We start from the raw sequence: 27258 nt of genomic DNA on the forward strand, positions 1-27258 counted from the left end.
TCTCTATCCCTCTCTCTTCCTCTCTGTAAAAAAATCAATAAAATATATTTTAAAAAAAACAAACAAAAAACATGGGGATTTTTCCTTGAGAGTTTCAGGATAAATAGTTGTCAAGGAAGAAATGAAGTTGAGGATGAAAAATAGGACTTTTAGAACATTCTACAATATACCTTAGCAATATTCCATAAAAACAGGGCTTCTACATTTATATCTTTTTTTTTTTACTTTTCTTTTTCATTATTATTTTTTAAAATTTATCTTTATTGTTGAAAGTATTACAGATGTTCCCCTGTTTTTCTCCATTGACCCCCCTCCACCCTGCACCCCACCCCTTATTTTTGATTTTTCTCCTAAGTTGCAGACTCAAACTTCAGTTGATTTCTGGGCATATCATTTCCATGTCAAACTTAATATGTCTCAATGATGCCTCTCCAAACCTGTCACTAACCCCAGCCCTCCTCAACAACTCCTCCCTCCCCCTGCACCTGAACTCTATTTCTCTCACCTTATTATATGAGCCATCACTTTAAGCTTCTTCCTCAACTAGACTGTTAGATCATTGAACTCAACACAAGGAGGTGGCTGCTTTTTCACCCTCCACAATGCCCTGTGTAGAGCTTGTCTACCTCCATTTGGGGGAGAAATAGGAACTTGCTCTCCCGAAGCAGATATGCGCCATGGAACTCCCCGTAGTTTGTATCACCTTAGTTATTCCCAAACCATTCAATTTTGTAGCCATTGCCGCACTGTATTGTAAGTTATCTGAGGGCAGGGACCATGTTTATTTGCATTGACTTGTCTCCTGGTCCCCCCCTTTTGGAGGAAAGAACCTAACACTCAGAAGACCAGTGGCTACAGATGATGTTTTGCCCTCACTGTTAATTGTGTCTGGAGTTAACCATGTCTAAGTTTTCTAGACAAACTTCAAAGTAAGAGTTAAGTTTGGAAGTGTTTTCTTAAAGGTGGATTCCTGTTGTGTCTGGGCTCCCAACAGGGAAAATTGCTCTCAGTTTTGCCAGTATTTAACTGCTTTGTCAGCTGACATGAATATGCAAAGGGAGAAAAAGGCCACCAGCAGATCCTGTGGCTTGGTGATTAGGCATTAACAGACAATCAAAGTTTGGACAGACCTCCTCTTCAAGTGCTGCAGGTATCAAGAAAGGGCACTGAATCGCTCTGATTTCCTTGAAATGGCTGTTTGACAAGACTGAAAAATGCGTGATTATAACTATCCCTTTGTGGGTCTTTTCCACATTCATTTGAAAGAGGTATGGCAGCCCATAAAAAAAAAGCAACTTCCTCACAAGCCAGAGGGCTTAATGAAGAATTAAGAATACTTCAACCTTGTAGCTGAAATAATAGAAAGAAAATTGAATTATTCTTCCCATAGTAAATGTATATATTCCTGAGTGTTTTTGTTAAAATGACTTTGCTAACCCATGGAGTGAAATACACCTTGTTTTCACAGGGGTGCATTAAGCAGAGCTGTGGGCTCTACCACGCTGCTTAGAAGAGAACAAAAAACATCAGAATGAAAAAGCACTCTCGACGTACGGGCATATCAGCTCTAAATTGTATCACAGCTGCTTCTGGCACCGTTAGACGGAACACTGGGTAATTCATAGAAGTCATTTTTAACAATTTGATTGTTGGTATATATCTGCTGAATTGATTGGTTGCGGAGACAGATCTTTATTTGTATAATAGCAATAACATCCTTTGCAGATTACTGCTCAATTTATTCCTGATGCTAACATTACCAACCAGCATCTATCAATTTACATTGAAAAAAAATATGTTCTTATTTCTTAATTATCTGTTTAATCGTAGGGAGACTAGAGTCCCATGATGCCTCGATTTGCCAGCACTGGGGAGTCTGCCAGAGTCAATGAGAGTCATGCTGTTTGGCTTCCAGAGGGCCCTGTGCAAGCTCGGGATATTAACGACCTTCACCCCTGTGCACATGAAGGCGCTCATGCCCTGAATCAGTCAGCAGCACAGCCTGCCCTTCCACACCCCAGCTGAAGTCTTCACAAGCTAGCAAATGACTTCTCCATTGACCTACTTTCCTACTGATCGAATCTTGCCAGCTCTAGTCATCAGGAAGCCTGGTGATGACACCACCATCAGATCTCCCTTGGGGCACCATGGATGTCTCTGCAGAGTGATTGGTAGGAGGGCGGGATTGCCCAAAATTTTGTGGCAGCTCCCAGGAATAAATTATAGGCCTCATTTCTGACCAATGAGTTCAGATTGGCTGAGATGGAAGTTATACACATTTAGCCAGTTTCCTCTTCATCCCAGCTGCCACCACCACTAAATAGAAACATTAATCTATGCAACAGCTGTGCATTAGAAGTCAACTACTGTAAGTCATGTCATTCTTATTTGCCCACACCTTTTAAATGAGATTTCCTTTATATCTTATTTCTTATTTTTATTATGGTTAAATATATATAACATAAAATTTACCATTTTAGTCATTTTTTAATATACAGGTCAGTGACATTAAGTGCACTCACATTGTTCTGCAACCATCACCACCATCTATCTTCAGAACTTTTTAATCTTCACAAACTGAAACTCTGTACCCATCCTATCTAATAAAAGGGTAATATGCAAATTAACCATCACTCCATCACAATGATGACAGTGCCCATAGCCACAAGATGGCAGCACCCAGTCCTCTCAGCCCTGCCGGAGTCCCCCAGTCCCAGGGGGGTGGCCGCTGAGAGTGGGCAGCATGAGTGGCCTGATGGAATGCTTGCCTCGTCGCTGTGGCGATGAGGCAAGCATTCCACCCTGGCTGCAGAGGGCCTCTGGGCAGCGGGCATGGAGCGGCCAGGCCCCACGGAGAGCTACTGGCGCACGAATTCGTTCGCAGGGCTACTAGTTAAACAATAATTCTCCATATCTCTCTGCTCCTACCCTGACAATCACCAATCAACTTTCTGTTTATGAATTTGACTACTCTAGTGCCCTGTATAAGTGGAATCATATAATATCTATCATTTTGTGTCTGCCTTAAAAAATAAATTATAAGGGAAATTTTTATTTAGAAAGTTACTGAGGTAGTAGAAGGGCCCTTGGAGCATAGGAAAAAGAGGGGGAGAGAGAAAGATACATGCCTTGAAGGAGGAAAGAGGGAGGGGAGGTGTGGACTTGCTCTGGAAAAGACAGAGAGAGAGCATCCCTGGGGAAAGAAGAGGGTGGAGAAAAGCACAGAGCCACTGGCCTTCTTTTATTTAGCATCATATCTTCAAGGTTCATTGATGTGGTAGCATATATCAGAATTTCATTTTATTTTAAGGCTGAATAACATTTCATTGTATGGGTAGACCATATATTATTTATCCATTTATCCATCAATGAACATTTGGATTGTTTTGAGCTTTAGGCTATTGTGTTTTTTTTAGTGTTATGCTTGATTCCTTTCTCTTTATTTTTTGTGTATCTACTAGAGGTTTTTACTTTGTGGCTACCATGAGGTTGACATAAAACATCTTAGAGTTATAACATTCTCTTTTAAGTAAGCTATTGTGAATAATGCTACCATAAACTCAGATGTACAAATATCTGTTCAAGTGTCTGCTCTCAATTATTTTGGTCTTTGCCAAATACTACTCATCTCCTTAACCATGTGAACCCAACCCAACTTTTATCTCTCTGTGATTCACAGTTCCTGCCAATGCCTTTCTCTGTTACTACCTAAATTTCACCTCTTCTCATTATCTGCCCTCCCCACGTCCCCCTTCTTCAGCTCACAGATTCTGATTTATCTCCCAAGCTTCCTTCCCACCATGAGCCTGCTATAGAAGAGGCAGAAGCCCAGGCCAGACTCTGAGAAGAGGATACTCCCATCTTTTCCCACTGATGCCCATTAGCCTAGGTCAGTGGTCGGCAAACCACGGCTCGCGAGCCACATGTGGCTCTTAGGCCCCTTCAGTGTTCTAACGCCACTTCTTCAAAATAGACTCGCCCAGGTCGAAAACTGACTTCTGCACATGGGCCACGAAGTTTCAATTGCACTGTACGTGCGCGCCCACATGTGGTATTTTGTGTAAGAGCCACACTCAAGAGGCCAAAGAGCCGCATGTGGCTCGCGAGCCGCGGTTTGCCGACCACTGGCCTAGGTGGATCCCATTCCCAAGCCTTTCATAGCTAAAAGCAACAATTCCCGATTTCCACCTGGAAGCCCACATGAATACACAAAGATCATCCCTGACTTTGAGACTCTGGCAAAAGATAAAGGGTGAGCACATGTCCCATACTCAACGACCCAAATCCAGAACCATGATAATGGCTCAGCAGCTTTGAACTCCATCAGCACTGTAGCAGCAAGAGACAGGCTTCCCCCCATGTGGGATCAAGCACAAGTAAAGAAAGCCCTCTCTCCAATAAGGATAACAATTTGCTTGGGGCCAGCAGCCCTTCCAGAGATTCTAGTCACACCTTCTCTAAATCACTTTGACTTTTTATTGTTCTTTTCATCACAATTATCATCATTATTTTATTATTATTACTAGAGACCCAGTGCACAAATTCATGCATGGGGGGGGGGGGCAGGCAGGACATGATTGGCTCTCCAAGTGGGCAGTGGGATGCCCTTGCCAGCCTGGGATCCAGATCCGTCGTGCTGACATTAGTGCCGGTTGTCAGGAGCCACCTGGCTGCTGCTTTTATATCCTTTCTTCCTCGTGGAACATCTGGGATTGGGGGAGAGTGGCTGCAATGCCTGAGATTGACTTCCAGGAGACCGGCAGTGCTTTTGGGATCCTGCCGGTGGTGCTGGTCATCAGTGCCTGGCCCATTCTCTGGAGATTGAATCTGTAGGACTACTGAGGGAGTGGCTGCTGCTGTCCTGGTGGGCCGCTGGGATGGCTGAGCGTAGCTCCCTCTGTGAGAACGCACTGACCACCAGGGGGCAGCTCCTGCATTGAGCACCTGCCCTCTGGTGGTCAGTGTGTGTCATAGCAACTGGTTGTTCTGTCGCTTAGGCATATATATATATATATATATATATATATATATATATATATATATATTTATATATACACACACATATACATGTTTGTGTGTATATATATATATATAATTTTTAATTCTCACCTGAGGATTTTTTTTTTTTTTTTTTTTTTTTTTTAGAGAGAGTGAAGGGAAGGCAGGAGGGGGGGAGAGAGAGAGAAAGAGAGAGAAACATCAATGTGAGGGAGATACATCAATTGGTTGCCTCCCACTTGGGCCCTGACCAGGCCAAGGATTGAGCCTGCAACTGAGTTATGCGCCCTTTACTGGGAATCAAACTGGGGATCCTTCGGTCCACGGGCTGACGGTCTAACCACTGAGCACACCAGCCAGGGCATCATCATCATTTTAGATTACTACCAATTGTCGCTTGCTTATCATATACAAAGCCTATGGTAAGAAATTTTTTTCTGTTTATATTTTTAACAATATCACTATTAATGGGAGGCAGAATACTCTCTGGAGCCAGTCTACCAAGTTAAAACCCCAGCTTCACCACTTACTAATGGCTTGAAACTCTCTATCCCTCAATTTCTTCATGCAAGAAGATAATAATAGTTTGTATATTAAGAGTTGTGATAATTGAGCGAGATAATCCATGCATCATACTTAGCAAATAGTCAGTGCTTGATTAAGATGGACTCTTATTATTTTCTCCATCTTGAAGACAGAGAAACTAAGAGCAGGTTAAGCAGCTTGCCTAAGGCAACGCATGCTGGGTCTGTTGACTCTCAGGTGTATGCTCATAATATTTCTCAGATTTATATATGCCTGCTCTGTTGTCCATAGAGGATGAAATAGAACAAGCTATATATCAGCCTTTTATATAAATTGTAAATATGTACCCACTCCAGATATACTTTGTATTAACTAGTCTACCTCTACCTCAAGTTGCAAGGAGTAGATAACACAGAGTTAAATAAAATTTGTCTCTAATTTTTACTGACCTAAGGTAAGTGGCTATCTAAAAGGCTGATATATTGATAATATCTTCCACGTACAAACACACATAAAGTGTGGAGATTCTTTAATTCGCCCTCTGCACAATATCTATTCTCAACATTCCCAGTCATCAGAAAGCAGACTATTAATCCTTTCTCCTATCTCGCCACCCTCATCACTCTCCACAAATTGGTACATGAGAGATAGTGAATGTAGATGGCAGTTCACAGAGCAGGAAATGATCTCTACAGGTGTTACTTATAGAGGAAACTGCCTGTTCCCCAAGAGGAAAGATCAGATGAATCCTGCTCAAGTGCATTTCAAAGTCATTACAGTAAAACTTTAAAAAAATCTAGACCATTTCAAAATTACTTTTAATAGACTTGCTTCATTTTTCCAGACTGTCCTCAAATCAGAAGCAGTTTCATTCCCCCCCTCCCCATCAAACTTCATGCTGTGGTTGATATCGACTGGTTATTTATAATTGGGCCTAGCCCATCTGACCCCATGGAGGTAATAGGGCAAGTTTCTGAATGTAGATTTATATTGGAGCATCATTCTGCCTCAGTTGTAGATGGATCTCTGGACACAGATATGAGCTCATCTTTGAAAGATAACAGCATGTGGTATGGAAATTATGGAGTACATGTGAACTTCTCTTCTCTGGAGGTGGCTGACAAAAGGTTGGTGGGGCACATGTCTAGATTTTATGGGAAATTTTCTTACAGAAAACCAGGTGTTAGATTATAAATTGCAGTGTAAAGTTTCCTCCAATGGCCACTTTTTCTGATTTAATAATAATAATAATAAAAGAGTAAATGTGTATTTTGGGAGAAAGATTATGTCTGGGTCAGGTGTTGGCAAACACTTTCTGTAAAGAGACAGATAGTAAATATTTTAGGTTTGCAGACCATATGTTCTCTGTCACAACTACTCAACTCTTCCTCTGCAGCAGACAAGCAGCCACAGACAATGCAGAAATGGTCATGGCCGTGTTCCAGTAGAACTCTGTTTACTAAGACAGGCTGTGGGCCGCTTTGGTGTGTGGGCCATACTGGGTCAGCCCCTATGCTGGGCACTTTATAAACATTAACTTCATTGCTCAGGCCAGTGAACATCAAGGTATTGTCTATGCTAACCTAATCTAGGTAAATGATATGAACACAGGTAAAGAGACAATCTTCTCATGCATCCAGTAAGGAAGTAGGCTGGCTCCAGACTTTTCCACAAAAGCATTCAATGCTAGAAGAAAGTAAAGGAGGAGCACCACCCGAGTTCTCCGGGAAGGAACGTCAGACCTGCGAACATTACTTTATCTAAGAAGACATCAAGTAAATAACTCAAAGAATACAGACCCATGAGCACTTCTGAAAAAAACTGTGAACAACAAAATTCTGCATTGAAATAAATCAAAATAAAGAATGCAGGAATGGACATTCCAGGGTAAATGGTAGTGAGCATTAAATACATTTGAATATAGAGCCAAATGTAGAACCAAAGCCAGATTCCAAGCAACTGTGGGAATTATGTGCATAAATTAAAGTGAAAGTTACAAATATGGACAATAAAAAAACAACAGTGCAGCTAACACAAATCAGGAGGTTGCGGAGGGAGTTGAGAGGAACTGTGAGGATGCTGATGTCTAAAATATAAATAAATATGACTCTAGGCTCCTAATATTTTTCATATTCTCTTTTTAACTTCGGAGGACTCTTTTAGAAAATTGTTTCTGTTGTAGTGAAAGAAATATTTATTTCAAGTTCAAGAATTCTTCTGTTTCACATCTATTAAATATAGTTAAGTTTAAATTTAAAACAGCATCTATAATGTGAGCTCATTTTTAAAAAAATGTATTTCCATCTATTTTTCTAGTTCCACATTTGCATTTTAAAAAGATGCTTTGGATAACAAAGAGTTTTTGGTTGTGTTATTCTAAAGAATAGACCTTCAGGATGAAGAAATCTGAGCTATTTATAAATTTCTAATGTTTTTACATTTCCATATTAATTAAATTTATATCATGAACAAGTAATTGTTTTATGAAATGGTGGCATGATTTCCCTAAAGAAAATAATAAAACGGAGAATCAAACATGTTAGCAGTAGTTAACTTTTTGATGATACAAAGATAGATGATTTTTTTGTTCATTTATATGTTGAAATAATTTTAAAGAAACCAACATGGATTTGTAAAAACAGAACATACTGTAATAGGAACCATAGAAAGAGCATTTTCAAGAAGGAGAGAGTGGTCAATTCTAAAAAGAGAAAAAAAATGAATGAGATTAGTACAAGTATTAGCAACAGAAAAATCATAGTTGACCTTAATGAAATTAATTTCAAGGGAATGATAGAAGCAGAAGCCAGAAATAAGTGAATAGAGAGTGAATGGAAAATAAAGAAATGAAGATTCTGAATTTAGGTGACTCTTCAGAAAATAAGTCATTATTCCTCAGTTTGGTTGAAGGGTACATTTAAAGTGGAGAGAAAACTGCCGAAACCGGTTTGGCTCAGTGGATAGAGCGTCAGCCTGCAGACTGAAAGGTCCCAGGTTCGATTCCGGTCAAGGGCATGTACCTTGGTTGGGGGCACATCCCCAGTAGGGGGTGTGCAGGAGGCAGCTGATCGATGTTTCTAACTCTCTATCTCTCTCCTTTCCTCTCTGTAAAAAAGTAAATAAAATATAAAAAATAAATAAATATAAATAAATAAATAAATAAATAAATAAAGTGGAGAGAAAACAGAAGTGATCAAGGTTGCCTGTTGAAGTGCAAGTCTTGACAGAGGTAGGAAGGTAAGAATTTAGGCACATCAGGGAAGACTAATGGATGTATGAAAGCTAAAGGATTACCTGACATCCCCATGGCACCGTGCCTGCTACTTATCAACAAGTTGCTGGATAGATGGTTTATGCGTTGGAAGGTACCAAGTCTGCTTACTGAAAAAAAAACATAGCCTTTCCTTCCTCTCTGGCTGGGCCAAGAGAATCTCAGGGCATGGAATTTGTTTAAAGGATATAATAGGAAGCATCTGTAATCTCAAGGCAGGTTGGGAGCTCTTAAGGCCCTTCTGACATTTTCTTAAGAGGAACCCATGAGGATTCCTAGCCTGCTGTGAAACCGACAGCTTGAGCCATAACTCCAGAGCTTCTCAGTTTTTGAGGGCTGTTATGTTCCTAAGTTCCGTTACCGATCTTTGAGTTGGGTTTGGAGAGCATCAGGTTTCCCATAACTACCAGTCCCAGTCCTTCAGGCAGCAACTGGAGGAGGAGAAGACGATAGAGTTCTGCTGTCAAATCTTTCTCTATGGTGAAGACTTGGATTTAGAGTCTCAGGTCATTCATTTATTCATCATTTGTCATCAAAGTTCTCCTGAAAAGTCTCATGCATGGAATCAATTGCTTGGACAATTGATGATAACAAGCTCTTAAGTTTAAACTCCAAGAAAATCATTTAGCATGATTCTGACTTGAGGTGCCAGTGGGAATCCAGTCATACGCTTCGTAAGTTACTTGCTATAAGTTTCAGCATCCATTGCATCCTTTGATTCATCAGCATCAATACTGAAAGAAGATCTGCTCTCAGGGCTTGACCCATCCCACAGTAGTTTAGAGATACCATCCTGTCAGATATTTTCATCTGTCAGATCCTGTCTCCCAAGGACCCACTGGTAGTGGAGTTTGCCAGTGGGAAACTGAACTTTGGCTCTCAGATGGAGAGTGACACAGATGCTCTCCCTTGATGCATGTCATACCCCCAGCCGGCACTTTCGACACATTAGATCACTTCCTCTGGATAACGAGCATCTAGTGTCCAAGCCGATGTGTGCAACTTGGCTGATGTAGATTTAAATGCTACAATGCATTACAAAGTGCTGCATGTCACCCCAGGTTGTGTTCGCCTCCATCACGGCTTAGGCTGATGGGATGCAACATAACAGGATGTGGCAAGCTGGGTGATAGCTAGTGCACAGTTACATGTTCTGCCTGCAAAGCAAGTGTGTTCATGGGAGCACCACATGACCACAAAAAGCCCTGCTCTTAATGAATCCTGCCAGTGGACTGTCAGTGGACTGGCGGGAGTTGGCTCGCTTAGGTAATGGGCTCTCTCAACACCTTAGAAACCACTGCTCACTTCTAAGTTGTATTTACCCAATTCCATTGGCAATTGCTTTAAACACAAAAACAAAAAACAAGGTTGAAGCCCACAGCTTCAACTTAAAGTCATTCCAGGGAGGAGATGAGCCTGGACTTGCCTGTCTGTGGTTAGAATTAGGTGTGCTGGAGATCCGGGCATTTGCCTCAACTTCTGAAGGCTCTTGTGAGGGCAACTTCCCATATAGCCCCTGATGTGTTTATAGGACTTGATTTCACTCTGAATATGATCAAGTCACTGGGACCAACGTGTGTCTACATAAGGCTACTGGTAGCCTAGAAGTTGCCTTTTTGTAAATTAGAAAAAGACACCATTTTTTTCCTCCCAGAGGTGCCTACACGACTGTGCATTCTGATCATAACTGTTGCTCTCCAGAACAACTCCCAGTTCTTGGTCACGTGAAAGGGTCTCTAACCAGCCTCTTCCCAGAAGATTTCCTCAGCCAGGCTACCCTTGATTCTTGCCCACTGGCATCGCCTCTGGAATGTGCCTGTCTCCACAGAGGGCCTAATTCAGAGAAAACTTACATGAAAAGTGAAAACTTAGATTAAAATTTCAAGGTGTTCCAGAATACCCACTTCCTAAGGGCAGGACCAAGCACCCTGATATGTATCCGCAACAGTGAAGAGAATGGGGGTTTTCAATGATACAAGATATTCAATCATGATTAATAAGGGAGGTGTTGGTGTTTATGAATAAGGTGTTATATTGGCTTTCTCAAGTATAAAAATAATATCTACTAAAGAAAAATTGAAAAGTCCAAAGTAGAAAAGGTATAAAGTAGAAAATTAAAATTGCTCATAATCCTACCACTCATAAATATTCACTATTAATATTTAGTACATTTTCTTCTAATTTTTGTTATAGACATGCAATGCTTTTAAAAAACCTCTTACATATATAATATGTATTATAATATATGTATATAATACATATAATGATTGTTATATATAACTATATGATATAGTATGTAACATTGTATGTATAAAAATATATGTAAATATATATAATTTTGTGTCTTTTTTCCACTTAATAGAACTTTTATTTGTTAATCCTCACCCAAGGATATTTTTCCATTGAATTTTAGAGAGAGTGGAAGGGAAGGGGGAGAGACAGAGAGAAAGAAACATTGGTGTGAGAGAGACATATCAATTGGTTGCCTGCTGTACGCACCCAAACCAGGGCCAGGATTGAGCGTGCAACCGAGGTACATGCCCTTGATCAGAATCAAACCTGGGACCCTTTCGTCCACAGGCTGATGCTCTATCTGCTGAGCCAAACCGGCGAGGGCTAGTAAAACATTATTAACATTTCCTCATGAGTTGCTAGCACAGAAATTCCTAGATCAGAGGAGCATCTGTAAATCATACAATACACATGGTCAAATAAGGGTATTGTCTGGCTTTGAAATCTGAACAGCCTCGCAGGCCAGTGGAGAACAATCCACCACCCTCCCCTCTCAGGGACCCAGTTCATTACAGGAACCATCCCACATGGCTGGAGGCTGTGAGGGCTGCTTCCACTTCCCTCACAGAGTCCCTGGCACAACCAATATTTCCAGCCCCAAGTCTCAGTTTCCACTTCTATAAGATGCACTTAGACATGAGGACCCCCAGGACTCCTCGGATCACCGGAGCACCACAGGATACCAGGATGGGTTCTCAGACCTCCACACCCTTACTTTTCACCACTGTCATTGTGCTCTCTGCCCGCTCCCCCCCACAAAGTGGGCTCTTCCTCCTCACTCAGGTCTGCACAGAAGCAAGGGGTGAGTGTGTGTGTGTTGGGGGTTGGGGGTGGGGAGGTGGTGGGCCGGGAACTGTTTCAGAAGCCTCAAGCTCTGTTCCATTTCCTGTCTTCTTGAATTCCCAAAGACTTCTCTCGGGAGGAGTTGGGAATAAAATGTAAACTTTTCCATAAAACCTTCCAATGCAGTAGCCACTAGGCACATGTGGCTATTTAAATGTAAATTAATTAAATGAATTTAAATGGAATACAATTAAAAAATCCAGTTCCTCAGTCTCACTTCTCACCTCTTAAGCACTCAACAGCACGTGTGTCTCTGTAAGACATTTCCATGATCCCAGAAAGCTCTGTGGCATGCGCGGCTCTCAGCTACATTTCAGTGGAGGAATGTAAATGCATTTCCCTGGGGTTCTGGAGCTTCTGCCAGAACTTTACCAGGGAAGAAAATTCTTTGAAATCTCTCATTTGCTTTCAAAAGCTCGGGTAAATTTTTCACTCGGTGATATAATGCATGCACGTTTGCTGTAATGTAAAAATATGAGTTTAAATATCGAAGATTGAATAAAATGGACAAACCACAAAGGCATTAGATGTATCCTGCAGTTTTTCCTCCTGCAGCGGGAGGAACTCAGCTTTGGGGCACTGAGGGTCTTGCTGTCCTCTGCCTGTCACCAACGATGAGCCTTCCTGCCTCACCAGAGAGCAGGGGCCATGCCAACAAAGTGATTCCTCCTTAGACCCTGAGAGTGACACAGGTGCAGACCCCTCCGGGAACCTCCGCTCACACCCAGGGAAGCTCTGTGATGCTCAGGGAACAATGAGGGGCATCTCAGAATGACTACTTTTGTTGTTGTTAATCCTCACCCAGGGATATTTTTTCTATTGGTTCTTTTTAATATATTTTTTATTGATTTCAGAGAGGAAGGGAGATGGATAGAGAGATAGAAACACCAATGATGAGAGAGAATCATTGATCGGCTGCCTCCTACATGCCCCCTACTGGGGATCAAGCCTGCAACCTGGGCACGTACCCTTGACTGGAATTGAACCTGGGACCCTTTAGTCCACAGGCCGGTGCTGTATTCACTGAGCCAAACGAGCCAGAGCTCTATGGATTTTTTAAAATATATATATTTTTATTGATTTCAGAGAGGGAGAGGGAAGAGAGATAGAAACATTAATGATGATAGAGATTCATTGATCTGCTGCCTCCTGCACACCTCTACTGGGGATCGAGCCTGAAACCCAGGCATGTGCCCTGACTGGGAATCGGCCAGTGACCTCCTAGTTCATAGGTCGATGCTCAACCACTGAGCCACAGCGGGCTCTATGGATTCTTTTAGAGAGGGAGGAAAGGAATGGAGGAATGGGGAGAGAGAGAGAAACATCAATGTGAGAGAGACACATCTATTGGTTGCTTCCTGCCTGTGCCCTGACTGGGGATGAGGATTGAACCTGCAACCCAGGTATGTGCCCTTGACCAGGAATCGAACCTGAGACCCTTTGGTGTGAAGTGTAGTGTTTTAACCACTGACCCACACCAGCCAGAGCAGAATGACCCTACTTTTTAACTATGCTGTGACAACCTGGCAGGCTGAGTAGATGCAGACCGAACTTGTTGACCACATTGCAGATTCCCTGTCTGATCTCTGAGGCCCTAGGATGCTGTCCTCAGAGGGGTCCCTTCAAGCCCACTGCTGAGCTTTGGTTGTCCTAGGCCAGGGGTATTCACAACCACTTGTGGAGAGGTTATTAAACATGTAAATTTCCCAATGAAAGAGCCTTTAGTAATTATACTGCATGTGGTCCTTTAGAGGTGGGCAATAAAAATATAAGGCAAATAACCATGAATGTCTAGAATCTTAAGATTAGAAGCAACCTCCAAAGGATAGATAACTCACACGTAAGCCTTAAGTGGCTGCAGTTGTAACCTGCAGACTGACCCCAGTTCCAATGCATGAGATCGGGTCCTTTGCTATTGATTCATTCTATATATTTTTTTCCAAAGCAGTGCTTTCATTTAGCAAAGGCCGCTCAATGATTTCTAACAAAGAAGATGTCCAGAATAATATGAAGAAAAATTTAAATCTGTGCGGAGCATGGAGGGAGGGGGCTTCTGTTGGGATTTGTGACCTTCCTGCAGTTCTTAAGGCTTCAAGGGAATTAGATCAAATATCTGTTATCACCTCCTGCTTTAGAATCTAACATTCAATTTTGTGCTTAGTTCAAATTTCTCATTCTCTGGTTGAGGTCTATTTCTTCTTTGTGCTGAGGAGAGATGGAAATGGCAAATTTCTATCCTTGAAAAAAATCAAAATCTTGATTTTTTGTGTGAAAGTTTTCATTCATGTATTATGCAGATTTACAGGTTAGACAAAATCATCTCTTTTCTCTCACCTTCCCCACTGGGGATATTTTCCAACTCAAATCGTTCTTTGTTTCTGGAACTTCTCCAATTTATCTATGCCCACTCTACAAAATGCTGGATAAAATAAGGTCCTAGCCAGTGATACAGAACCAGATTCAACCAAAACCACACCAAGGCCATCCATTTTAACTGCCCATTTGGTTTTTCTCTAACCTGGGGCTTGACACCTGTTTTTCTGTTGTTTTCACCCCTGACCAGACCCCTCTATTAAGATTCTCTCGGCCAACTGTTGCAATTATATCATACACAGGAATCGTTATTGCAAATATTTGTTTCAATTAATTAGCAATGAACTTATGATGAAGCCCGACTGCCTTTTTCCATTGTAACCATGTGGTCGCTCCAGCCCCAGGGTGATGCACAGCCCAGCAACATTCCTTAACGATCCTCTTAATTACACAGTTGGGGTAGCCATTCTGTCTAAAAAATCTGCTTCGTAATTACAAAATCACCAGCCCAGCCAGCCGTGTTGACCCATCAATCGCTTGCCTTCCAATGTGTCCTTAAAATGTGTGCTGTCTTCTCTCCAAATGACAGGGAAGCGCTGGAAGCGGGTGAGCAGAGGGTGCAGCTGCTCCTGTAATAAATGCCTCTGCCTCTCCCTGCCCAGGGCTGCTCCATCGCTGGGCTCTCTTCCTTTGCCTCCTGCCATCTTCTCCTGCACAATAGCCTCCAAAAACACAGGGGAATTCATCCTCTCTTTCAAAATATCTCCCAAAAGCTAGTTGCAGTAATTTAGCATAAGCTTGGAAAAAAGTAATTATGGCCCCTCGGGTTGCCTGGCTTGGTTCCTTGGATGCAGAGGCTGTTGCTGAAATTGCCACTTAACATGTTCCCATTTACTTTCCGGTTTTGTCTCATCAGCTCCAAAATCAATGCGTGTCCCTTTGTTATTGTGTGCATGGCATTGAATCGTGATAGTTTGTGGGTGTTGTTGGTCTCCTTGGTCGCACTGGGAGTTCTGGAATGCTCGCACCCAGCACAGTGACTGGCCCAGAGGACAGGCTCAATGCAACTTTGGGGTCAAATGGCGGCAAATGAAAAAGCTGGCAAGTTCTTCATTTCTCTGCTATGTCACATCTTTTCGCTCTCAGGGATCCTGCTGGCAGACTGGTCCTCACTGCAGTGTACATGGGGAAACCTTGGGACCACGGAACATATGTGCGCCTTGAGTGTCTGGTGAGTGAAGCTCCTTTTTGATATGACAGAATCACTGTTTGACAGTGTAGTGAGATTTCCTAGTCTTCTGGGTGTCCTCTACATGCCTGTTTCATCCAGGGAATCATCACCTCCCCCTCTACTACAAAAATATTGCTTCTCCGGGTGCCCTTTGGGGTCCCTGGAGTCATGAGAATGGCGATAGCTAAGGACTGATGCCTCAGCCACTACCTCTTCTTGCGGACGCCCTGCCTTCTGCGGCAGTGGAGACTGGCTAGGAGCTTTTCTTCACTTGGTGAGTGACATGATTTAAATTAAAAGGGAAGGCGTAGAGCAACAGGAGCCCTCATCCCTGGTAGGAATGCAAAATGGTACAGGTACTTCGGAAGACAGGTTGGCAGTTTCTTGCAAAGCTAAAAATACACAGTCTTTTCATCTGATGCAGAATTGTGCTCCTGGGTATTTACCCAATTGATTTGAAAAAGATATATTCACACAAAAGCCTGCACATAAATGTTTACAGTAGCTTTATTCGTAATTGTCAAAAACTGGAAGGAATCAAGATGTCCCTCAATTGGTGAATGGACAAACAAAATGTGGTGCATCCATACTATGGAATGTTATCTTGTGAATAAAAGAGAAATATGTTAATTCACCGTCACTTCGTGACACCCACAGCCAATCAGGAGTAAGTATGCAGACTAACCTGACAAAGATGGAAGTGGCCACGACCCCCGACCGCTCTGGGCCTCTGGGCAGTGCACCTCCTCAGGGCCTCCCTCCCTGGCTCCACACCTATCAACCGTCCTTGCAGCCTCCCTGTGGCCCAGCCCCCGGCCTCAGAGGCGACCCTCTGGTGCCTGAGGTCGTATCTCTCGGTGTTTGGCGTCTCCCTCTACCCCACCCCTGCCCCGCTGCTCTGGTAAACAAAACCCTAGTGTTGGAGCAGCCCCACAGGAGCTCGCTCGGTGCACAGTTAGTGCACCCTGGGAGCCCTGGGCCAGCCAAGGGGCAATGGTGGTGGCCATGGTAGCAGCGGCAGGCGGCTCAGCTTTGTTTTGAATAGATGAAAGAGGCCACCTACACAGTAACCCAAATTATCAGATCTCCCTCCTCCCTATCTTGCCAAATCAAGAGGGGAAGGGCAATGGGCGTGTAGGAAGGGGGGGGTGGGCAGGAGGCGGAGGGCAGAGGAAGAAGAGGATGAGGAAGGGGGCCAATTGTATCCCACTTTCACAATGGGAAAGTGAACTGCACTAGCACACCCAACCTCTCCAGTCCTCCCCGCCTGCCTCGCTCCCCCCACCTCTTCCCCTCCACACCTCCCTGGGAGCACCAGCGCTGCACAGAGGAACTCTCTGGAGAAGGAGGGCAAGGAGGAAGCGGCCCCGGAGCACACAGGGCTTGCCACTGCCGCCGCCACTGCACAGGCTGCTGGAGCGAGCCTGCCGCATGCCGGCAGCCAGGGGAAGGAAGGCCTATTCTTGCATGAATCTTCGTGCATCGGGCTTCTAGTTCAGTAATAAAAAGAGAATGAGCTGTCAAACCACCAAAATATATGAAGGAATCGGTAAGCTCTTAAGCGAAAGGAGCCAGTCTAAAAGGCCACATATTGTATGATTGCAATTATATGATATTCTAGAAAAGGCAAAACTATAAGCCAGGAGAATGATAAATGGTTTCCAGAGGTTCTGGGGGAGGAGGAGGAAGGAGGAGAGATGAACAGGTGACTCACAGGGAATTTTTAAGGCAGTAAGATTATTTCGTATGATACTGCAAAAGGTACATGACATTATGCACTTGTCAAAACCTGTAAAACTACTGCACAGAGTGAACCTTAATGTATGTAATTTAAAAAATCATTTAGGGGATTGAAGGGTCCCAGAGAAAAATGCAGACTATGATACGATAATCTAAATGTAGGAAACAATTTCACTGAAGGGGGCGGGGGAAAGGTGAGGGGGCTGATCTAAGTAACTAAATTAGTGGAGTCAGTCAGGCTATAGACAAAAGACACTACACATAAGCCCTGTGTTGTAGTAAAGGTGTGAACCACAGGGGTATAGGCTAACAGTTCTGAGACTGCTATGCATGTATACTGGAAGTGAATGATGAAATAAATGAGTGGCAAATGGTAGAGCCAGGCTTCTTACTGTTGGAGTGGAAATTTACGGATCAGCAAAAGGAGGAACCTGCAGTGGTCCATGTGGTAATAAATTAGAGTTGGAGACATTCATATTAACTCATTAGTATGATTACATATATGTGACTTTATTTCTCTGTTAGCTGAGAGGGCCTAAACAAACAATGCCCCTGGAGCAACAAGCATACTGAACACCCAGAAATTGGTTTCTAATATCATTCTTCAATCAACAGAACCAGGGTTCCTTGAAAAAACGGCAGAGTCTAGCCCTAGCTGATTTGGCTCAGTAGAAAGAGCAACAGCCTGCAGACTGAAGGGTCCTGGGTTTGATTCCGGTTAAGGGCATGTACCTTGGTTGCAGGCTCAATCCCCACCCCTGGTTGGGGTGTGTGTGAAGGCAACCAATTGATGTGGCTCTCTCACATTGGTGTTTCTCTCTCTCTCTGTCTCTCTCTCTCCCTTCCACTCTCTCTAAAAGTTAATGGGAAAATATCCTCAGGTGAAGATTAACAACAACAACAAAAGAGGCAGATTCTAGGAGTAGGGCAAGAATGACATAACAAGAAATATATATGTGGTCTCTGTCTCCAGTTCCTGGCATAAAACTCCCAAAACACTTGGACTTTCCAGCATGTTAGGGTGAGAGAGACATCTTTGGTTATTCATAATAAGCCCCTTTCAACCATGCCAAAATTTCTGCTAACCAGGTTACTCTTGGGGGATTGAGGAGGTTTAGTTAGAAGAGGAACCAACCATGTGATTAGAGAGTTGGAACTTCCAGTCCTACCTCCCAACTCCACAGAGGGAAGAGGGCCTGAAGATTGAGTTAATCATTAACGGCCAATGATGCCATCAACCACATCTTTGTAATTGAAGCTTCATAAAAACCACAGAATTTGGAGAGCTTCTAGGTTGGTGAACATGTCAAGGTGCTAGGAGGATGGCCTACCTGGAGAGGGCATGGAAGCTCCATGCTCCTTGCTCCTTCCTTGCCCTAGGCATCTCTTCCATTTGGATGTTCCTCAAATGTATTTTTTAATAATAAACCAGTCATGGTAAGTAAAGTTGTGCTCCGAGTTCTGCAAACCATTATAGCAAATAATCAAACCTGAGGAGGGAGTCACGGGAATCTTTAATTTATAGCCAAATCAGACAGAGTGTGGATGACCTGGGGACCCACTGCTTGCAGTTGACATCTCAAATTGGGGGCAGTCTTACAGAACTGAGCTCTTAATCTGTGGAGTCTGCACTAACTCCATGTACTTAGTGTCAGAATTGCTTAATGTGAGGGAAAAACCCACCATTTGGCATCATAAGTGTTCTGTAGGTACAGTAAATTATTTTTATTTTCGTAAGAAATACACAAGATAAGCCTAGAGCATCTTGTAGTGCAAGAAAGTAAGAAAATGCACATTAAGGCCTCTGACAGCATAGGTAAATGCGGTACTCACATCCTCCCACAACCACATCAAAATTACAACTAAAGTACAGAATAACCATCATTCAGAACTGCCTGAAATCTAGCTGAACAGAAGTCCTACATCTGAAAATACGTGGAAGAAGCCACATGGAGCCTGGCAGGAGGGGGTGGAGGTGCAAAACAGGCTGGTCCCACTTCCACATGTAGAGGACAAATATTGGGAGGGATATCTCAGCTGAAGAGGTTCCCCATGAGGAGCAAGGGGTCACAGCTCCACACCAGGCCCCCCAGCCCAGGATTTCAGTGCCAGGAAGAGAAGTTTCCATAATTTCTGATAGTAAAAACCAGTGGGGATTGTGGCTGAGTGAACCAGAATCCCAGGAATTCCTCCTGAAGGGCCCACACACCAACTTACTTGGACTCACTCCCTCTGAGCTTCAGCTAGAAGGATACCAGGGACATGTGGGGAGAAATTGAATTGTCTGGCATTAGTGTGAGGGATGGAGGAGCAGCTTTCTCCCAGATAGAAGTGCTGGCAGAGGCCATTGCTCCTTTGATGAGCCATCCCCCCACAGAGCTGGCAGGTGGGTGCCATTTCTCAGTCTCCATCAACCTGGCTATCACTGTTTTCCTGCCCTGGTGATTCCCTGAGACCCCCACCCCACTCAAATGGTGGTCCCACCCAACTTGTTCCCCGTGGGTTTTCCATATGAATGGCCTGTCATGGCTCATGCCTCAGACTTTTCTAAAACTTCTCAAACCAGTAACATCTGGCCTTGGTGTGCCCTGTACCTCTCACTAAGTGATCCTAGGCTTGACACTAGCAACAGTCAGCCTTGGGTTGTAATTTGGCCTTTCCTGGGCTCCTCCAAGCCTAGCACAAGTAGCAGCCATCTGCAGATCACTTTGTAGTTCATGCTGGGAGGCTCCAGGCAGAACACAGGAGGTAGCTGACCTACATCTCCCAGGAAGCCCCAGAGCCAGCATACCCAGTGGACAGCTTCAGATCATGTCAAAGCATCACGCAATCACCTCTGCAAGTGACACCCTTAAGGGGCAGACTCATCAGGCCCTAGAATCCTGCTGAAATAAGCCCTGCTCTGTGGGCCCTGCACAGTAGTCATATGGTAGGTAGTCATAGTCAGTCCTTGCAGCTGATCAACCTGGAGGTAAATCCCTAAGATTGACATGCCAACAGTAAGCAAGGCTCAACTATAATAGGAGGGTATACACAGCCCACACTGAGGGATGCTCCTGCAGTGCCCAGCTTGGCTGAACAGGGAGGCTGTGCCACTGGACCCTGCAGGACACCTACTACATTAGGCCACTCTACCAAGCCTGGGAGATGTAGCAGCTCTACCTAATACATAGAAACAAACACACGGAGGCTGCCAAAATGAGGAGACAAAGGAACATGTCCCAAATGAACAAATAGAACAAAACACCAGAAAAAGAATTAAGCAAAATGGAAACAAGCAAGCCACTAGATGCATAGTAAAAAACACTGGTTATAAGGATGTTCAATGAACTTAATGAGAACTTCAACAGCATAAAAATGTATATGGAAACCATAAAAAGGAACCAGTCAGAAATTAAGGTTACACTAACTAAAGTGAAGAATAATTTACAGGGAATCAACACTAGAGTAGATGAAGCCAAGAATCAAATCAGTGATTTAGAATATAAGGAAGCAAAAGACACCCAATCTGAACAGCAAAAAGAAAAAAGAATCCAACAAAATGAGCATTGTGTAAGGAGCCTGTGAGACAACTTCAAGCATACCAGCATTTGCATCATGGGGGTGCTGGAAGGAGAAGAGAGAAAGCAAGAAATTGAAAACCTATTTGAAAAACTAATGACAGAAAACTTCCCTAACCTGGCAATGAAAATAGAAACGTACGTACAGGAAGCACAGAGGGTCCCAATCAAGGTGGACAAAGAGGCCCACACCAAGGCACATCATAATTAAAATGCAAAAGGTTAAAGACAAAGAGGGACTCTTAAAAGCAGCAAGAGAAAATTTGTTACCTGCAAGGGAGTTCCCATAAAATTGTAAGCTGATTTATCAACAGAAACCTTTCAGGCCAGAAAGGATTGGCAAGAAATATTCAAAATAATGAAAAGCAAGGACCTATAATCAAGATTACTCTAGCCAGCAAAGCTATCATTTAGAATTGAAGGTCAGATAAAGAGCTTCACAGACAAGAAAAAGCTAAAGGAGTTCATCACCACCAAACTTCTACAGGAAGACGAAGGAGGAGAAGGAGGAAGAGGAGGAGAAGAAGAAGAGGAGGAGGAGGAGAAAAAGAAGAGGAAGAAGAAGAAAATGAACAATAAAATGGCAATAAATACATATCTATCAACAACTGAATCTAAAAAACAAAATAAACAAACTAGTAGAACAGAAACAGACTCATAGATACAGAGAACATTTTGATGGTTGCCAGATGGGAGGGGAGTTGGGGGAATGGGTGACAAAGGTGAAGAGATTAAGAAGAACAAATTGATAGTTACAGAATAATCATGGGGATGTAAAGTACAACATAAGGAATATAGTCAATAATGTACTATGTATGGTGTGAGATTGGTACGAGATATATCGGGATGATCACTTAGTGAGTTATATAATGTATAATCACTAGGGTGTGCACCTGAAACTAATATAATATTGTATGTCAACTTTAATTGAAACATTTTAAATGATTTAAAAAAAGAAAATGCATATTAAAAAAACAACAGAAACAAAACACATTGATGGGGATGTGTCAAAGGAGCATGGGAGCCAAGCAAAATAGCTCCCAATGGCCAAAGCTGGGACAATTTGAGCAACAAGATAGATAAAATGGCATTGAATTATACCCTAAAGTAGAAAATAAATATCCAGGAGTCCATACTGAAATAATAAATGAGTGAATAAAATAATAAATGGAGAGAAAAGGGAAAACCCCCATGCAGAAGAATTCTAAATAATTTATATAAATACTTCACTTTAAGGGATGGTTAGCGTACTTCTCTACTCATTAGGGTTTACACATAGTGATTTCCTCCAAGGAGTAAAGTATGGAAAGGGGGGAAATATAACTTTAAAGTGCTGAAAGCTAACAAGCGCTACTTCAGCCAGATGATCAAGGTCAACATCAATAGTCATAAATCATGTTCATAGTATGTACTCTTGACATTCTGTGATAATAACAGTACTTTACCTCTGTGGTTTTCTTCCCCAGATCCCCTAACCTCAGTTTTATGATGAGAAAAACATAGAAAACTCCTAATAGAGAAGCATCCTACAAAATACCTGACTAGTGCTCTTCAAAACTGTCAAGAACATCAAAAACAAAGAAAGTCTGAGAAATTGCCACAGCTAACACGAGCCTCAGAAAATGATGACTGAATGCAGTGTCATATGCTAGGTGGCAATCTGGAACCAAAAAAAGGACAGAGAAACACTTAAAAATCTGAAAAAAAAAAAAAAAGATGCACTTTAATTAATAGAAATATATCACTATTGGTTCGTTAACCATAACAGATGTACCATACTAATTTAAGATGTGAATAATAGGGGAAGCTGGGTGCAGGGTATATGGGAACTCTGGATTGTCTTTTCAATTGTTCTGTAAGTTCACAGCTGTTCTAAAATATAGCCTATTTTAAAGGGAGGGGGGAGGTTCTGTGATCATCAGGGCTACCATCCTGGTCCCTTTCTCTCATGCATCCGCATTCTGGAATCCTTTGGCAAGGATGGTGGGGCAATGCTGGCAATTCTGTTGGCCCCTCCATAGTCACTCACCACCCTTTCTTTGTGCCTCTAGAAGTTGACCACCATGAATTTCACCAACTGGGGCCCCTTGCCCTCTGCCTTCTGGTAGGTTCTGAAAATGGAAGGCACTGGTGGGAGATCAGAAAATAGGAGAAAGAATTTGGGGTGTTTGTTTCTCTGGTGCCAGCTGTGGGCTGGCAGTGACTGTGTTGTGCAATCTCAGGCCAGAGCTCTGTCTGGGTGAGCCTCCGGACTGCTCTGTCTCAAAGTCTGCCTAACTACTCCCTCCTTCAGGCCGAGGCTGGTAACTGTTGGTGCTGCTGCTGTCCAGACATTTTACCATCACTCACTGGTTTCTCTTAACCCTGCCCACACCCTTCATTAAAATCATCCCAATTTCCCCACTTGAATGGGCCATTGGTATCCTAGCCTGATCCTACTGATGCTCTCAGGCCTGTAGGGCCCTGACTGCTACCAATACCCCTTACATACTTTATCTACAACCTGATACCCTGTTCCCCCAACAGCCTGTAACCCGCAATGCTTTTCTAAGAAAACAAGATAAATTTTTCTCCCACTGGCACTCTTGAACCCACCCTACCTGCCCCATTGACGGCAGACCAGGCAGAAGTAGAAGATGAGAGATGTGCGGAACCTCTCAACATAAAACTATCGGTAAATAGCACTGTCACTATTTACCTGGGTCTTTATTTGAAAAATGGGGGTATTGCCACAGCCCTATTTCTCTCTGTGAGAATTGCCAGTGATAACAAAAATAAAGTCATTAGTAAACCCAAAGAAACAAGCAGTAACATCATTTTTATGACCTTTTCTCTTCATTATAGAAATAATATAACTTCTACAGTATTAAATTTTTTACAATAATCATGTATTCATGTATTACTGTTGTAATTAAAAAACTCTAAAAAGATAAAAATAATATATGCTGATTATAAAAAATTTGAAAATATTTTTAAAATTCAAAGGAACATAAAAATGACCCACAATGCTGGGACAAATAACACGAGAATGTTGTTTGAACATGAGCATTCTCAGTTCAAATACTGGCTCCATCACTTTTAGCTGTAACCTTGCACAAGGCACTTAGCTCCTCTGAGCCTCATTTGTCACAACTATAAAAAAAGGGACACTAATACCTCCCTAGTAGTATTGTGGCAAGAATTAGAGATACTCTAAGCAGGGCCTTTAGCATAGTGCCTCATGCAGAGTATAGAGACTGACCTGGGTTTGAATCTCTGCTTTGCCAGTTATACCCTGTTTGACCTTGGGGAACCTAGCTAATCTCTCCAAGTCTGTAAGACGGGGAGATAAAAATGATAACTCTTTCCTAGGGTGGAGCAGGGTAGTTAATGAAAAAAAGAGCTTCTTCGTAAAGTGAAGAGCCCACGGCAACTATATGGCATTGCAGCCACTGTCTTAGCCTTGTTCATGATCAAAACCTTTGTATCTTCATCATCAACAACCATCATCTCAGGAAAGGAAGTCAATCCCAAAGTGACCCACCAGATCATAAGAGTATTCCCACCTCTGTGGCCCCAGACCAATAAAACCTGGTACGAATCAGAGCAGCAATAGCCCTAAATTAAAGGCGGGGGTGGGGGGCGGTAAATTGGTGTGAATGAAAGGGAGGAAGGAAATGGGGTGGAAGGTGAAGAGGTGGTTAGAGAGGTGGGTGTTAGGAGAGGCTCTCTTTTCTTATTTGTCTCAGCAACGGGGAAAGGTGTACCGGCTTTTTATTTATTTTCTTTACGCTTGTTTGCTTGCTGAACAAACCCCTGTACTGTTTTCTGCAAGCCAGGCCTGTTCTAACCACTTTACAGATATTAAATTAATTACTTACAGATGTACATGCAAAATCATTTGCTTATATGTAGGCCTAGGAGTCTCAGGCCTTTGCTAAAGCAGCAGGTATATCTGTCCTGTCTCACTCCCACTCTCTTTTCTGGGGGTCAGTAAGACAGCATTTGTGTGCCCAACTACACACTACTCATTCGTTAATTTATTCGAGAAAGATTTACTGAGCACCTATTAAGCCAAGGAGACTTGCACTGACTTTCCAGAGCTTATATTCCAGTAGAAAGAGACAGACAACAAAACATTCGTTATAAAGCATTATTCCTGAGAACCCAGAATTTCAGCATGAAGTTCATCAGATAGTCTTTCTAAACTTAGCTTCTGATAGACGCGAGGGCGGCAAACACCTGGGATCTGGCTTTGGGGAGTAAGTTTACATGGAGACATGTCAATTAGAGGAAGACACAGATGGGGTGATCAGACGCCTGGGCAGGCACCCACATCACACCTTTGCCTGGCGTCAGCCCGAAGTCCCTACCTGAAAACTGCCGGCGCAGCTCCGGCATCTCGAAGGTAAACAGTTTTCCCCACCTCACCACTTTCTCTGGCAGCTCTTGGATGTGGCGTGTGCCCACACCATCTCCATGAATCCGATGAGTGCTGAACCCGAGGGCCGAGCGGTTTCAGAACTTCCTATCTCTTTATCTCCGGTGGGGACTGTTTCAACAGCCAGAGGGGAAGTGGGGATGATACATTTTCTTAGGAAAATCATATTAAAGTTCAGTTTGTTAAATCAGCCCCCTGATCTTATCCACGGTGGGCACTTGTTCTAGCAACAGAACCAGGAGGTGACAAATCCTGTAAGCTAAGTCCGCAGTTGGTTATCCTAACGGAGGACGAATCCATGGGGAAGTCGTCTGAGGAACGTACTTGGGGCTTGCAGGATACCAGGCTGGTGTACTGCTTGATCAGATTGCAATCATTATTTCCCCCTGGGGCGCGTGTCATTTCAATAACAAAGCTTTTGGCATGGTTGGGATTTTCCTCTTCTGGCGAGATCAGCAGGAACACCTGTTACCTGTGTTCCTGTTTTCAACACGAAATTCACTCGTTGACTGCGCCAAGGTAATTTTTGGAAACACGGCTGGAAAAGGGGGTTTTATGCAGGTGGCAGTTAACACAAACCCCTGTGCTGTCAATGCTTCCCAAAGAGCTTCAGGTGCTGAGGAAAGCATCCCAACAGCCTGCGGCGTATTAAATTGGGGGAGCAACTGCCTTTGGGGAGACTTCATGGGCAGATAGGACATGAGGTTAAGCAAGCGAATGTTTTATAGAAAGCAGTATAGGGACTGGCACTTGTCCTGTTTATTTAGTCACCCAGTAAGTGCTGGGGGCAGTTTGTCTGCCAGGAAAGGCGCAGAACACAGAGTAGAGGCCCCCTGAACAAGTCTGTCCCTCCCCCCATGAGCGTAGGACCCGGGGCAGGGTCCGCTAAATCTGCACCCGCTTGTTTTTTGCACAGCCTGAGGGCTAAGAATGGTATTTCCCTTCTTTTTAATAATATTTTCTGACCTGTGAAAATGACATGGAATACAAATTTCAGCGTCCTTAAGTAAAGTTTTATTGGAACAGCCCTGCTCCTACAGTTATATATTGTCTGCAGGTGCTTTCTCACCACAATAAGTTGAGTCATTGCGATAGAGACCTTCAGGCCTGCAAAACCTAACATGTGTATTATCTAGCATTGTAAGGCAAATGTTAGCCATCCATGATGTAGGGGACACGGGTGACTACGAGGGCGCGACCTCACAACTTGCAAGTGACAGAGGGTGTAAGTGCAGCAGCAGGTCCCTGCCTTGAGAACTCCAGGACAGCCAAGGTTTTGGATCAGTCCTTAGCGAGTGTTATTGCTGTTACAAAGAGCTGACTTTGCAATGAGGGGGTGTTTCAAAGAAAGGGGAGGCTGGGCAGGCTGGTGGTGATTAATAATAAAAGTAAGAAGGCATCAACCTTGCGAGAGATGCAGGGGGGGTGGATTAGGGAAGGGGGTTGACTTGGGTATGGGTTTCTGTGATAGTAGAGCCTAAGACAAGAACTTGATATAAAGAGTTTCTTTGGGAGCTGATCTCAGGAAACAGGACTGAGAGAATGCAGAGAGTGAAGCAGGGAAGGAAGGAAAGCTAATAGAAGGTGTGTTGATGACGGGTTACTGCTAAGGGCAGCTGAGGCTTAGTCCTTCTGGGAACCTGTGAGGAACAGGTAGAATAACCCTCAAAATTGCTCCACCCACTGTGGGGCAGGGAAGCAGGGTTGTTTACTCTCTGATCCTTTATTGGCTAAGCTGCCATCATCTCCTCTATGTGTCAAGGTTGCACCTGCAGGCGGCTGCTGAGCCCCTTCAGAAGCTGGGGAGGAAGTCCTGGGCCACCGAGAAAGTCCTGGGCCCATCTGGAAGTGGGCTGCTGCCCCATGAGAGAGCTGTCCACCACCGCCATGCTGGAGTCAAGTGGATCAAGGACATGTGGCACCAGGTACCACGAGCATCTGCTGCAGAGATGTCCACCCAGCTCAGTAGGAATAAGAGTAAGCTGTGGCCCCCGGCTATGATACATTCTGTTAGCCTGATGGCTCCTGCTGCTGGCTCCTCAGATCCCCTGGTTGGCTCCCCTTG

The 27258-nt window shown here is 43.4% G+C and overlaps 1 pseudogene; it reads right to left on the reverse strand.

The window, feature by feature from the left end:
* LOC103294174 (phosphoglycerate mutase 1-like) overlaps positions 1-25153 on the reverse strand; it is a 58270-nt pseudogene extending 33117 nt beyond the window's left edge.
* Positions 25154-27258: the final 2105 nt, after the last annotated feature.

The sequence above is a fragment of the Eptesicus fuscus genome, chromosome 14 (genome assembly GCF_027574615.1).
Source record: "Eptesicus fuscus isolate TK198812 chromosome 14, DD_ASM_mEF_20220401, whole genome shotgun sequence".
NCBI lineage: Eukaryota > Metazoa > Chordata > Mammalia > Chiroptera > Vespertilionidae > Eptesicus > Eptesicus fuscus.